Below are 15852 nucleotides of genomic sequence, written 5' to 3' on the forward strand. Positions count from 1 at the left end.
ACTACTTTTCAGGGGGAAATAGAAGACACACACTAGCACTTTCTGAGATACTTAAAATAGGTTAGGGATCCCCATTACTTGGTTTTCAGAATAGATGGTAACTTTTAAGTAAGGTGGCCCAGGCTTCACGCTCCCTGAGGAACCCAAGATATAGCTCTAGCAACAAAGAGCATCATTTCGGAAAGTTGGACAGATGATGCTTTATGCTATTATTAAAGGAATGGTAACTGAGGTATTTAGTAAAGAGACTCAAAAGTATTAAGCCTTACTCTTCAGAAGAAGGTTTGCGAAGCCTGATATTTAAAGACTTTAGGGACATTTTTTGTTCAGTTTTGTTTTTGTTGACAATTAGATTATAGCAGTCAAGTAGCTAGATGCCAGATGATAGAGCAGGTTCCAGGACTATATACTTTTAAGGTATTATTTAATTCTTTAATAACATTTAAATATGATTATCACTTGGTTAGGATGTCGGAAGAAATAACTCCGGTAAACATTGGCTGGAATTATTAGTAATTCTGTAGTTCCTCTTTTTAAAGCTGTGCTATAGTAAATTTGTTTTAAAACCTGCATCTAGCCTAAGGTCTGGGGCATGGTTTCCCACCGAAATTTACTGTATGTGCTGTGCTTAACCTTTGGTGTGTCATAGACTTGTGTGGCAGCTTGGTGAAGGGAAGGGATCCCCTAACACAACTGTGATTTATTGCTTGTCACAGGGATAATTGAAGAAAATGATACGTGTTAGAGGTTAGTAAAAATAAAAATGAAAATTTTTCCCCATCTAAGAATTTGGCCCCTCTGCATTCTCAGATTAAGAACCTCTGCAAGTGTTTTATTTTTGTGAGTTGTTGGAGTGCAGTCAAGATTTGGTATTGGTTAAGTTTCACGTAACAAGATAATGCAGAGGATTTTTTCAACTATTAAATCAACCCACAATTTTATAACCAGAAATGCATATTGAAGCAGAGCTCTGATGCTTTCTCTGCCTTTGAAGTCTTGATTCTCACTCTATGCTGACTTGTTCCGCATCCACCTGAAGTGCATTTCTTTACTCTTTCTACAGTGAATGTATGACTATTGTCCTACTCTGTAGTGTTCTCTTTGCTTAAAACAAACAAACAAATGAAAAGCACCAAACAAATGAAAGAATCTCCTCTTGATCTTCTGACTTCCCTGTATGTCGACATTCGATGGCCTCAGGACTTCTATCATGGCTCTATCTCCCATGAATGGCCCATCTCCAACCCCCATAAAGGAATCTGAACAAATGAGAAGAACCAGTTTCTCACATTAATTAGGCTAACTAGAAGTTTCATGAGAATTTAACATAGTACTTTGCCTTTTGCTCTGACTTCTGTTTGGCAGACAAATAGAGTTACAATACCATGTGTATGAATCTGTTTTTATGCTGCTGATAAAGACATACCTGAGACTAGGTAATTTATAAAGAAAAAGAGGTTTAATGGACTCACAGTTCCATGTGGCTGGGGAAACCTCACAATCATGGTGGAAGGTGAAAAGCATGTCTTACGTGGCAGCAGATGACCAAATGATAGCCAAGCAAAAGGGGTTTCCCCTTATAAAACCATTAGAACTTGTGGGACTTATTTACTACCACGAGAACAGTATGGGGGAAAGCACCTCCATGATTCAATTATCTCCACCTGGTCCCTTCCAGGACACATGGGGATTATGGGAACTGCAAGAAGAGATTTGGGTAGGGACACAGCTAAACCATATCACCATGTTTTTGTATTTTGGGAATGCGATAGAAACCTGTTAATGCAGCGCAGGCCACCAGTCTCATTCACATTTTTGTGATGATTCCTTCTAACTAGGATACAGCAACAAACCAAAGTCTAGCACCCTGAAGTGATCTGGCTCCATGTCATATTTGGTTGCCAGATAATATACGAGTCAGTTTGTTAACTTGCAAGAGAGCAGACTTCTCACCTTCCTGGATGAATCAAAATTTGCTTCCTTAAACATATTCTGCAAGTTTCTCTAAGTCTTACAAAATCTTACTGAGCAGAATGCACAAGCTAGTTGATTACATTGAGTTTATGACTAACATGGCTTAGGTGATAGAACCTGTGATCAAGAACAGTTTGTCATACACTTTGCAATCGGGTGACTTCTTCTGTTACTTAGATGCAGTGAACAAATCCATAGTATAAATGTCATATTACACTCCAGCTTATCTGTCAATCTTTTCAAAAAAGTTTAATTTGAGATTTCTGTGGGTTCATAGTAGGTACATATATTTATGGGATACATGAGCTATTTTGATATAAGCATGCAAGGTGAAATAAGTACATCCTAGAGAATGGGGTACCTATCCTCTCAAGTGTTTATCCTTTGTATTACAAACAATCCAGTTACACATTTCAGTTATTTTAAAATGTACAATTAAGTTATTATTGACTATAGTCCCCTCTTGTGCTATCAAACAGTACATCTTATTCATTCTTTCTATCTTTTTGTGTCCATTAACTATCCCCATCTCCTCCCTGCCAAGACCCCCACTGGTTATCAGATTCTGGGAAGGTAGTAGAAGGTAACCACCCTTCTACTCTTTATGTCCATGAGTTCAATTGTTTTGATTTTTAGATCCCACAAATAAGTGAGAACATGTAATGTTTGTCTTTCTGTGCCTGGATTATTTAGCTTAACATAATGACCTCCAGTTCCATCCGTGTTACAAATAATACGATCTCATTCTTTTTTATGACTGAATAGTACTCCATTGTGTATATGTACCACATTTTCTTTATCCATTCATCTGATGATGGATACTGAGGTTGCTTCCAAATCTTAGCTATTGTGAGCAGTGCTGCAACAAACATGGGAATGTAGATATCTATTTGATACGTTGAATTTAGGTATATGCCCAGCAGTGGGATTGCTGGATCATATGGTAGCTCCATTTTTAGTTTTTTGAGGAAGCTGAAAACTGTTTTTCATAGCAGTTGTATTAAATTACATTCCCACCAACAGCGTACAAGTGTTTTCTCTTCTCCATATCCTCACCAACATTTGTAATTGCCTATCTTTTGGATATCTGTTGATACTGCATAAAAATGATAGATGAAAGCCTATGGAGGAAGGGGGTACAATGAACCTAGAAACTGTGCCATGGAAACTTTGGTTGAGGGAACTGGGGTATTTATCTTGGAAGAAAGAAGACCATGAAAGTAACATTTAAGAATCAGAATTAACAGTCTTAAATGAGTTGCAATGTATTTTCTATTGTTCTAGAGGGCAGAACCACTAAAAAAAAAAAGAAAGGCATATTTTAGCTTAATCATTTCACAATGTAAACACATATAGAAACATCACATCATACCCCGTAAATAATACAAAGATTATTTATCAATTAATAATAAAATTTTTTGGTAGGCTGAGGCAGGAGAATGGCGTGAACCCGGGAGGCAAAGCTTGCAGTGAGCTGAGATCTTGCCACTGCACTCCAGTCTGGGTGACAGAGCAAGATTCCATCTCAAAAAAAAAAAAAAAAAAAAAAAAAAAATTAAATTACAAAAAATTAAATGATGTAAATACACAAGTAAACAAATTATATTAAAAATGAAGGTAAAAATGTTAAAAAAGAAATATTTCTATTAATTATATTTTTAAGAAATAAGCACAAACAGAAGGCAATGACTTCTTGATTCTTTGAAGTCTTTGTGGGGGGAATGGGAGGGGTGGAAGAGATAGTGAAGGTGAGCTTCTGTCTGAATGATGGTGAAATGAGGGTGTGTGTGGGGGACAGTGGAGACTTTCCAAGGGCTCTTTCAACTCCGTGATTTAGGGTTCTGTGATTTAAGAGAGGATGCCAGAATGAAGCTCTCACTCTGCAGAAGGTAGTTTAATGATCTACATTAACATTTTAGTCCATTATTCGTATTTCTGGCATATGTTTATTTTCTTAAGTACACCTTTCTGGGGGCCACAGCTGTGGCTGCCATTAACATAGAATGGCATTTTATCTCTGCAAGTCTAGGAACAGAAGGACATATTAAATATTTTTACCATTTTTATCCAGGATAAAAGCATCTCCTCCAACTCCTAGCTCATGGGATCAAAGGTTCATATTTTTTTCTTTTTCTTTTTTTATGCCACAAGACAATCTAGATGTTTTCTAGAAACTGTGAATGTTAGTCCCATTAAAATATACACATTTACTAGCCCACAATTTTTGCATACAATTCTAGGGGCATGTGCAACCCCTGAAGCCCGTCAACATTAGAGCTCTTTGGACTGTTTTTATTTCAATGCAGAAAAATGAATCTTAGGAAGAAACCATAGTGATGCCCTGTTTCCTGGTTTCTCATTTGCTGCTTGTGGTTCTTTCCACTCTACAGTGTGGCAGGGATCTCAGACAGCGATCTAGACCATTCCCGTGCTCCTTCTTTAGCATGACTTACCTGGACATCCCACATGACTCCCAGAATACTACATTGGCAAAACTGCCAAAGATGATTTTATAATTTATAGCATTTTATTAGCCTTAGAAAATTGTTTTGGTTTGTTTGCATGTTTTGCTTTGTATTTAGCTAAGCAATGTTTTAAGTTGTCTTGTAAAGCATAACTGTCTTCCTTCAAAAGCAAACCTCTAGATCAAGTGCAAGTAGCTTACCCAGAAAGTGTAAGAAACGCAGGTAGAGAAGAGGGAAGACACGAAGGAAAGAAAGTGAATAGAGTTTGTGGGATGTTTGAACACCAACCCACATCAGTCATTGTTTGAAGGCTGCTGGAGGTGGGTATCCTTCTTGCCTCCTGAGCATGTAGCAAAGAGGGCTTCAGCATCTGGAGAAAGCTCTTCTGGAAAAGAAATTCAGGAGGAATTCAGGAACTGGTATTGGGGAGTTGGAAGACTGGTATCCACTGAACTGGTGGGACTGTGTGGATATAGATGCATTACCTACAGAATCTGCTGCAAGAGTTTTCTTATGGTGTGCTTGAGGTTTCTTTCAATATATATTGCAGCAAACCTAATAATATGTAGAATGAGACAAGTTTGTTAACCTTATTTAAAAATGCTTTTTTTTTTTTTTTAGATTCCTACTTTCCTAAAAGTATCTACTATTGTTTGTGAGTAGAACTATGTTGTTGCATTTTCTTAGTGGAGGTAAATTGGTTTAAAGGTACTCACAATTCTCTTTCGATCATAGGTTCAACTTACATCAAATGTTTTTCCATAGTTCCTGCATTTAGGAAACATAATGGCTATGAGCTTTATGTCCCTTTAGTCTTTTGATATACCTGGTAAGAGATTGCTTGTGTTCCCAGGCAGAGCGTGCATTAGAATGAAGTTTTGAATTCATTAAGCAACTGCAATATTTTACAGATTTAAACGCTAGGAGCATCTCCCAGGTGTATGTAAGTGAACCTCTCAATTAATCCAAATGGATATATATTTTTTATTCCTCAGAGATGCCTTGTATTGCCTGTGAAAGTAATAAAATTACCTAAGTTAGTGCTACAGGACATCCCTGGATTTCATTGTCAAGTGGGATCTACACATTATTAGATCATCCTCCCTGTGTCCACAGTTAGTACAGACTCCCATATGCCCATAGTCTTCATTCTCCTAAAATATCCAATCTTATCACCTGCCCCTCTTTTTTAGCAGATGATGATTTTCTCTCCTATCAAGGAGAAGCCACAAGAAGTGAACTCTAGTTTCTTACCACCATGCCCATAGTAATCTGTACACTCATGCTTCCTCATTTCCCCTTCTCTCTCCTCTGAAGATATTATTTCCACCTCCGTTCAGGATATCTTCTGCTCCTCCCTACCTCTTGTGACTCTTCCTTAGAAAACTCATTGCTTTTGATTATTTCTTTCTCTCCCATAAAATGCACCTAAGTCTCCCTTGTCTTTGAAAATAAGTCACTCCATTGAGCCCATTGCTGTTTTATCTGCTACTTTATTTTCTTTCCTCCTCAGAAACAGTCTCCTTGAAAGACTTGTTTTACACTTGCTGACTATGGTAGGCAGGATAATTGTCCCCTAAAGATATCTGTGTCCTAATCCCTAAAATGGGTAATATGTTATTTTACATTAAGGTTGTAGATGAAATGAGATTGCAAATCAGCTGACTTTAAGATAAGGTGATTATCCTGTGTTATCCAGGTGGTCCATTGTAATCACCAGGGTTCCTTAAACTCAGAAGAGGAAGAAAAGTCAGAGTCAGAGTGAGGTGACGTGACCAAGACTCCACAACTACTCTGGTTTTGATGACGGAAGAGCACTGTGAGCTAAGGAACGCAGGCAACTTCAAGAAGCTGGAGAAGGCAAGAAAATGATTCTCCCTTAGAGCATCCAGAAAGAAACACAGCTTTACGAACACCCTGACTTTAGCCCTGGTAGACTCCTCATCAACTTCTGACCTCCAGAACTGTAAGATGATAAATATGTGTTGTATTAAGTCACTGTTTGTGGCAATTTGTTAGAGCAGCAATATAAGCATTGAATTTACTGTTTTACTTCCTATTAATTCCACAATCTGTGAAATAAAACTTTTACTTTTAACAGTTTTATTAGTCAAGCTTCTCCAGAGAAACAGAACCAGTAGGATCTATCTATCTATCTATCTATCTATCTATCTATCTATCTATCTATCTATCTATCTATCAATCAATCATCTATCTCTCTAATATATGTATCTACATATATAAAGAGATTTATTACAAGGAATTGGATCACATAATTGTGGAGGTTGATAAGTCCTAAGATCTGCAATCTGATAAGCCAGAAAATCCAATGGTGTAGTTCCACTTCCAGTTCAAAAGTCTGAGAATCAGGAGAGCCAATGTTGTGGTTCCATTCCGAAAGCCAGGAGGCTCCAGACCCTGGAAGAGCCAACATCTCAGTTCACATCTGAAGGAAGGGGGAAAATGACCACTGACATCCCAGCTCAAGGCAGTCAGGAAAAATAAATTTTCTTTTATTCAGCCTTTTTGTTTTATTTAAGCTTCTAGCAGATTAGATGGGGCCCGTCCGCATTAGGAAAGTCAATCTGATTTAATCAGTCTACCAATTCAAATGTTAGTCTCATCAGAAACACCCTCACAGACACACCCATAAAGTCTGAACAAATATCTGGGCACCCTGTGGCCCAGCCAAGTTGACACATAAAATTAACCATCACAAAAATCAACTAGAATTTGTCTCATCAAGGCCACCCACCCACGTTTATTTTGTGGCCAAACCCTGTGGACACTTTTCAGTCCTTATCCTACCTGACTCATCATTAGCATATAACATGCTTGCTCTTGATAAGCTTCTCTAATCTCATTGATAAGTATAATTCCCATCCTAAACACTATATCCCAGCATATAAACCTACTTTATGTCTTTGTTATATGTTTTCTTTCTCTTGTCCCAGAAACTTTGCATCTACTGCTTGCTGTGCTTGAAGCTTTCTCTGCAGCCCCAATCCCTGTTCAGTGATCTTTTTACCTGTATAAATCTCACCCATCCTTCATTTTGCTAAAATGAAATCTCCTTGAGGGGAATTATCTTGGGTCTTATAATTATATTCCCAACACCTAGCACAGTCACTGATGCAAAGTTGTTAAACAAATGGGAGAAAACCAGTAAACATATTTTACTCTGGGGAAAAGTAGAATAAAAATTAATGAGCTTAGTTAGTCTGGGCACGGTGGTTCACACCTGTAATCCCAGCACTTTGGGAGGCAGAGGCAGGTTGCTCACTTGAGGTCAAGCGTTCGAGACCAGCCTGGCCAACATGGTGAAACCCCGTCTATACTAAAATACAAAAATTAGCCAGGCGTGGTGGCACACACCTGTAATCTCAGCTACTTGGGAGGCTGAGTCAGGAGAATAGCTTTAACCCAGGAGGCAGATGTTACAATGAGCTGAGATGGTGCCACTGCACTCCAGCCTGGGTGACAGAGTAAGAATCTGTCTCAAAGAAAAAAAAAGAAAAAGAAAGAAAAAATTATGAGCTTATAGCTAACCATTTCAGGTAAAGAACAGCATAAAAACATTATAAACAATTCTATGAATTTCTTTTGGTTTTAAGGATAAGCAGATTATTGAGCATATTCAGTAATGTCATTAGAAGAAAAACAGGAGACACCCTATTTTTAAAAATCCAAAACCGAAGACATTCAAGAAAAAAAGAGAAAACACTCCATTATCTTAACAACTTTATTGAGATATAGTTCATTTACTATTCTAGTGACTCATTTAAGGTGTTGCTTTTAGTATATTCACAGATATATTCACCAATCACCACAGCCAATTTTAGATTTTTTATCACTTTGAAAAGAAACCGTATCTATCACTCCTCATCTCCCATCCCTGCCAGCCTTAAGCAACCACTAATCTACTTTATGTATCTATAGATTTCCCTATTTGGACTTTCTAAGGACTTTCTAATCTACTTTCTGTATCTATAGATTTCCCTATTTTGGACTTTCATATGAATAAATCATATAATAAGTGGTCTTTTGTGACTATCTTCTTTCACTTATATATATATATATATTTTTAAGGTTGATTAAAGTTCTAGCATGTAACAGTACTTCAGTCTTTATTATGGCCAATTAATATTCTATCCTATGAACATTTCATTTATCCTTTCATCAGATAATGGGTATTTGGATTGGTTTTGCCTGTTGGTGCGATATCTGAGAACTCTTTGCCAAATTCAAAGTCATGAAGATTTACTCTTGTATTTTCCTTTAAGAATTCTATAGCTTTAGCTCTTTTGGTTAGGTGTTTGATACATTTTGAGATAATTTTAGTAATGGTGTGAGTTAAAAATCCAACTTCAGTCTTTTGCATGTGGTTGTCTAATTATTTCAGAACCATTTGTTGAAATTAATAGATGGAAGGGTTGATTTCTGGACTCAACTCTATTCCATTGGTCTGTATGTCTATTCTTTTGCCAATATCACACTATCTTGATTATCATTGCTTTATACTAAATTTTGAAACTGGAAAGTGTGAGTGTTCTTACTTTGTTCTCCTTTTCAAGATTGTTTTTGGATTTGGGGTCCCTCACAATTCCATGTGAATTTTTGAATAAGCTTGCCAATTTCTGTGAGTCAACTGAAATTCAGATATGATTATATCTAATTTATAGATCAATCTGGGGAGTATTGACATCCTAACACTGTCAGCTCTTCCCATGCATGACTATGGAATGATTTTCCATTTATTTATATCTTCTTTAATTTATTTTATTTTAACAATATTTTGTAGTTTTCAGAGTATAAGTTCTGTGTGTATTTTGTTAACTTTATTTTTAAGTATTTCATCCATTTTGATGCTATTGTCAGTGAAACTTTCTTTTCATGTTCAGAAATTTTTACTGTAAGTAAAAATTGCAATAGAAATATAATTGATTTTTGCATTTTCATCTTGTATCCCGCAAACACTCTAAATTCTTTTTTGGTTCTTCTTTCTTTTAGTGGATTCCTTAAGGTTTTTTTATCTATAAGATTGTATCTTCTGAGAATAGAGAGAGTTTTACTTCTTCCTTTCCAATGTTTATGGAACATTGGATTCCATAATGACGAGTGAATGAACACTTCATTTTCATTTCATTTTCTTGCTTAATTACTTTGGCTAAAACCTCCAAAACAATATTGATAGAAGTGATGACAGTGAACATCTGTATTTTATTCTTGATCTTAGGGTAAACTGCCAATCTTTCACCATTAAATATGTTTCTCCTGTGAGACTTTTGGTAGATGCCCTTTATCATGCTGAGGAAGTTCTCTTCTATTCTTAGTCTGCTGAGTGTTTTTATCAAGAAAGGGTGCTGGAGTTTTTAATCAAGTGCTTTTTCTGCATCTATAAGGTAATCATTTTATTTTTCTTTTCTGTTCTACCTGGTATGCTATACATTGCATTAATTTATTTTTTGATATTAAATCAATCTTGCATTGAGGGAATAAATTCCACTTGGTCATAGTTATAATTCTCTTTATGTGTTGCTGGATCTAGTTTGCTAGTATTTTATTAGGATTTTTGCATTCCTATTCTAAGAATTATTGATCTATAGTTTTCCTTTCTTGTAATATCTTTGTTTGGTTTTGGTTTCAGGGTTATACTGGGCTTATAGAATGAATTAAGGAGTGTTTCCCCCTCTTCTATTTTTTGGAAGAGTTGGTAAACAATTAGCATTACCTGTTTTTCAATAATTTTTTTCTTTTGGAATTTATCATTGAAGCCATCTGAGCCTGGGCTTTTCTTTGTGAGTCGTTTTTGATTACCAGTTTAGGCTCTTCACTTGTTATAGGTTGATTCTCATTGTCTAATTCTTCTTGAGTTCGTTTGAGTGATTTTCATCTTTTTAAGAATTTGTCCATTTCATGTAAGTTATCTAATTAGTTGACATGCAATTGTTCATATATTACTTTATGGTCCTTTTTATTTCTATAAGGTCAGTAGTAATGTCTCCTTTTTGAGCCTGTTCTCTCTCTCTGTCTCTCTCTCTCTCTCTCTTTCTCTCTCTCTCTCTCTCTCTCTCTGTGTGTGTGTGTGTGTGTGTGTGTGTAAATCTAGCTAAGTCATTCAATTTTGCTGATCTTTTTGAAGAACCACACTTTGGTTTTATTGGCTTTCTCATTTTTTTTTTGTTTCTTCTTTATTTCATTCTTCTATTTTCATCGTTATTATGCCCCTTTAAAATTTCTTGCTTTAGGTATAATTTACTCTTCTTTTTCTTGTCTTGGTGTAATTTTTTTTTGTTGGAGATCATTCTTCTTTCTTAAAATAGGCATTTCTAGCTGACGTTTTCCTTTAAACACTACTTTACCTGCATCACATAATTTTTGATATGCTGTGTTTTTATTTTCATTGATTCAAAATTTTTATTTTCCTCTTGATTTTTTTCTTGACCCTTTGGATATTTATGTGCATTGTTTAATTTCCACACATTTGTTAATTTTCCAATGTTTTTTCTGCTATTGGTTTCTAATTTCATTCCATTGTGGTCAGAGTACATACTTTGTTTATATTATTCTTTTAAATTCGTTAAGGTTTGCTTTATAGCCTAGCATATGGTCTATCTTGGAGAATATTCCATGTGCTCTTGAGAATGATGTACACTCTGTTATTGCTGGGTGGAGTATGCTATTGCTTTCTATTAGCTTCAGTTGTCTATCTTCAAAATGGAATACTAATCTTTGAATTGCTTGTATTAAGTGGATAATGTTTGAATCACACTTGATAATACATATGAAACAATTTTGTGATTGGACTGCTATACTAGTGACTTTCAACTGGGGTTATTTTTGTTTCCAGCTATGGTTTGAATGTCTCTCCTACAGTATCTGTGTTGGAAGCTTAATCCCTAATACAACAGTGTGGAGAAGTGGGACTTTTAAGAGGTGAATATCTCATGAGAACTCTGCCACCATGAATGAATTAATGCTGTTATTGTGGGAGTGGGTTCAGTGTTGAGAAACTGGAGTTCTTCTAATGGATGAGCTTGGCTCCCTTTCTTCTCTCTCTTGACATGTGATGCCTTCCTCCATGTTATGATAGAGCAAGAAGACCCTCGTCATATTTGACTTTTTGATCTTGAACTCTTTAGCCTCAAGAATTATAGACAAACAATTTCTGTCCTTCATAAATTAACCAGCCTCAGGTATTCTGCTATAGCAGTGCAATATAGACTAAGTCACCCCCTAAGTGACATTTGGCAGTGTCTGAAGATGTTTTTGATCATCACAACTGGGAAGGTGCTACTGGCATCTAGTGGGTAGAAGCCAGGACTGCTGCTAAACATTCCACAAGTCACAGGGCACCCCTCTAAAATATGTGGTCTAAAATATCAATAATGCCAATGTTAAAAAAAAAAAAAAACTCCATAGTATTCATGGGTGGCCCAGCAGTTGCAGAATAAATGCTAACAGGAGATAGAGGTAATGTTTGTAAACTCATGGAGAACATACATAAGGGGAAGTTAGGTTTAGTCTCAATTCATTAATATCTTAAGAAAGGATGTATTCACTTGACTTTGAAAAAGTAAGTTGAAAAATGTATATACTGAGTAGGTCTTACACTATACGTGCAATCACATTTTTAAACATGTGTGCAAAATAAAAATTCTAGGCCGTCCATATTTTCCACAAAAATGGTACAATAATAGTAACAATAATTGGAAAAAAGAAAGCATATATTTGGATTCTCATAACAAAAATATGTATAAAGCTATAAGTAAAAATTTTTTAAACAACCAGTATATTAGAAAGAAATGTAAGACCTATTTGTGTAGAGAGAGGAATAATTTTCAGCTCAAATCAGGAAATTCAGTTTCAAAGAGGAAGATAGATATTTTGACAACCTGAAGAGTAAAGCTTTTCTAATTTAAAAGACATAAACAGCCATCAAAAGGAAACAAAATGGGTAAGATCATGAGAAAGATAATTTCTACCATGTAATAATACACTTATTCACATTTTGCATTTTTCTAGAAAAGATGGATCTAGTTTTAAAAACTAGTAAATTATTTGAACCTAAAGATACCACAGCGTTGAGTTTCTGTGAGTTCAGGGCAAGACAGTTCTATCTCTGTTTATTAAGGGACACCAAAGATGTTATACAGGGCACCTTTGACTTTTTATAATGAGACACTGAAAACCACTTCTGATCTGCCTCAATATTTTTATCGCTTACGTTTCCCAAAACACAACGTAATTCTAAACAAGTATGACATTTGGATGTTATTATTACTGTGATTGTTCTGATATTTCTGAGTTTGCAATATGTACCCTCAAATCTGATTCACTCCTACATGTATCTTGAGAGGACATAAACACAATCACAGGAAAATGACAATTTCCTTCACTAAGTCATATCTCTGGTACATTCATTTTAGTCAAACTTCTAACTTAGCTGTCTTTCAGGAGCTTTAATGTTTTCAAAAGCTCCTTAGAGAAACTTTCAAGCAAAGGAGACTTAGAGTCACACATTGTGAGGCTGAACAGTCAATGGGAATGCAGATAATAAGAACTGCGCAAACCATTAGCATGCAGCTGCTTCATTTATTAGAGGCTAATTTTTTTTACAAGCGGACGTCATTCTTTCTGGGCTGCATTTACTGCAGACCACCTCAGGAAAAGGCACCATTTGCAAGATTTTTAGTAGAATGGACCATCCCCAGAACTTTTCCAATAGCTCACCCTCTGTGTTGCATGTGATAAAGATCAATAAATTTCATGTGATTCTTTTTTTTTTATGATAGGCTGCTAATCACCCTTGATGCTATGACAAATTTAAATACTAACTAATCCACTTTGAATAGGGATTAAGCTTCAATGTAGGAGGAAAGTATTCATTAGAATTCATTATATCAATTTGTAATTTGAATGATGCCTCTTCTAAATAAGATACTGCAGTTTCTAGTCGTTTTTAACTGGGAGCTTAAACATCCTTATCATTAATTAATGGAAAGATAAATAAAATCTGTCACAATTGAGGGAATGCTTACCCCCACCTCCCTTAGCTTTTAAAGTATCTAGTTATTATTTTTAAGATGAACAATGCCAAAATAGAATAATCACCATAGTAGAAGGGAAAAATAACAAACTCAAGCTTCCTATGTCAAGGATAATTTGATGTGCATGAAAAATGGAATACATATTGCAGACTTCCTTATTGTGATGTATGCTTTATTCATGCTGAGCTCATTGTTGTCAAATTATCTTATAAATTCAACATGGAAATCAGATCAGACAATCATCTATTACTGTCTTACATTTTCCATATTCGGAATAAAAATATCTAATACCACTGAGCTAAAGTTGAGTGATAGCTCCCAAACCTAAGTAATATTTTATTCCAAGTAATTGCTACTATAGTACAATGATTTAAATTTTGATCTTAAGATATTTAACTCATGAAATCAGAATGAATTAGACAATCCTCTTTCTCTCCCTTTAAAAAAATAAAGACTTCCATAAGTGGTCATTTGTGAACTTAATGAAGAACATTAAATTTCTGGGGCCTCAGTACTTAAGAAAGTACTTCATTCAACTGAAAACACTAAATCATGACTTAAGCAGAGTGAATCGTTCTTACGTTTTAATGCTATATTTGTGTAGACTGTCATAAAGCTTGATATTCAGAATTTGTATTCTGCTGAATTTTGTGGCTTTTTAAAAGTAATTTTGTCAAGATTGATAGGAATATAATAGTGAATGCTTGCTTGGCACTTGATGTGTGCCAGGCACTGTGCTAGTGCTTCATGCAAAATAATTCTTTTAGTCCCCATAACAGCCTCATAATGCAGGTACTGTTAGAAATATCATTTTATAGGTGATGAACATAAGGCTAGAGATTAAACGTATCCAAGCTCACACAGAGGGTTCATAAGGGAGCTGGGATTTGAACCTGGGTAATGTGGCACCAGAGTCTGTGCTTCTATATATTCTGTTATATGTAGAGTTTGTTGGATGCTCTACGTCTCTGGCATGTTCATTTTAGTCAAACTTCAAACTTAGCTAAGTCTTTTATGTCCTCCCAGTGGTCCACTTCCTGTGTATTTGGGCATGTTTTCCGGCTTCCATAGCAGAATAATCTCCTAGTCCTCTTCTTCAGCTCATGATAGAATTTTTTCAAGCTTGTGTCTTGAAAGGAGCCCAACTCATTTTCATAACCCTAAAGCCGCTCTGGTGAAAAGTGCCATAACTGCAGGCAATTTCCAGAAAATTTATTTGATTCTTCTATTTACCATCATATTCTTCACTTTCTTTTTTCTACCAGTTAGGTCCTGATCTCCTACCATGCTTACATCGTAGAACTGGTGGTAAATTTTGACTTCTTTGATTTTGACCCTAAGTCTTTCATAGACGACAACTTGTGTGTTATTCCCTTCATTTTCTGCTGCTGGTCTTATATATCATTTTATTCTCTGTATCTTCCTCGGTTTATATCGTTTACATGTTAATGAAAATTGAATTGTTTATGTAGTGGCAATGGATATACTCTGAAGTGTCAGTGCCTTAACGTAATAAAGCCTCCCACCTCCACCTCGGCTCTGCTGCCAGGAGCAGGTGGTATCCAAGGGAAAAAGAGTATGGTGGATATATGCTGATTCTCAACTGCCTTAACCCCAAAGTGACATATGTTCTGGTTGAAACTAGTTTATTGCTACAAGTTGACTGAGAGGGTGAAAGGGAAGCATAGGGGACCACATAGAATATCTGGTGGGCATTGCCGCTCTTTCCCACAGTATACTAGGACCTCAACAATTTTTTCTGTATAAATTATCAAACAGTCTTTTGTCCTATAAAATGAATTTATAACTTGCTTAAACTATTTTCTCTTGTACTATTGACATGTAGTAAAGATGGCTTTACATCATTGAAAGCCTAGAGCACAGGAATATTTTTTAATACTAAAAATATAATAATATTTTGCTATATTAGTAATAAGCATCAGCAGATTCAAAGTCAGGCAATAAAGGTGACATTTAGTTAGGTCCATGAGGACATAAGGAAAAAAATTTAAAAGAAAAAATACCTAATTTTACCAGTGTGTCGCATTTCCTCTCAATTTCTCTTGCCCTGTCTTCCATAAATTTTATAAAGTGGAGCATATATATCAAGGAAATTCCCGTAAGAGTATATTACAGACCAAAACAACGAAACTATGTGATTGTTTCAGTGTTATGGGGAGTCTCCTGTATATAGAATTCTGAGGTAGGCAAGCTGTATCTGATTGTCCAGGCTTATATAACGGTTTTTCAAAGAACAGAAGCAGCGTTTCAGTTTGAAAGCCCTTTGTAAATAGGTAAAACTGTAAATACGCATATCTGTGTGTCTCTTTATAAGATAATGAGGGTACAAAAATGAGGTAATT

General features: G+C 35.7%; 1 long non-coding RNA gene across 1 annotated transcript in view; it reads left to right on the plus strand.

Annotated features, from left to right (window-relative positions):
• The window catches only part of LOC112422982 (uncharacterized), a 196859-nt gene that overhangs the window by 149041 nt on the left and 31966 nt on the right, over positions 1 to 15852 (plus strand). The window contains exon 2 of the long non-coding RNA XR_011612449.1: positions 6139 to 6405. This is a non-coding gene — a long non-coding RNA (uncharacterized lncRNA). The remainder of the gene's footprint in view (positions 1 to 6138; positions 6406 to 15852) is intronic.

Source organism: Macaca nemestrina, chromosome 14, assembly GCF_043159975.1.
Source record: "Macaca nemestrina isolate mMacNem1 chromosome 14, mMacNem.hap1, whole genome shotgun sequence".
Taxonomy (NCBI): domain Eukaryota; kingdom Metazoa; phylum Chordata; class Mammalia; order Primates; family Cercopithecidae; genus Macaca; species Macaca nemestrina.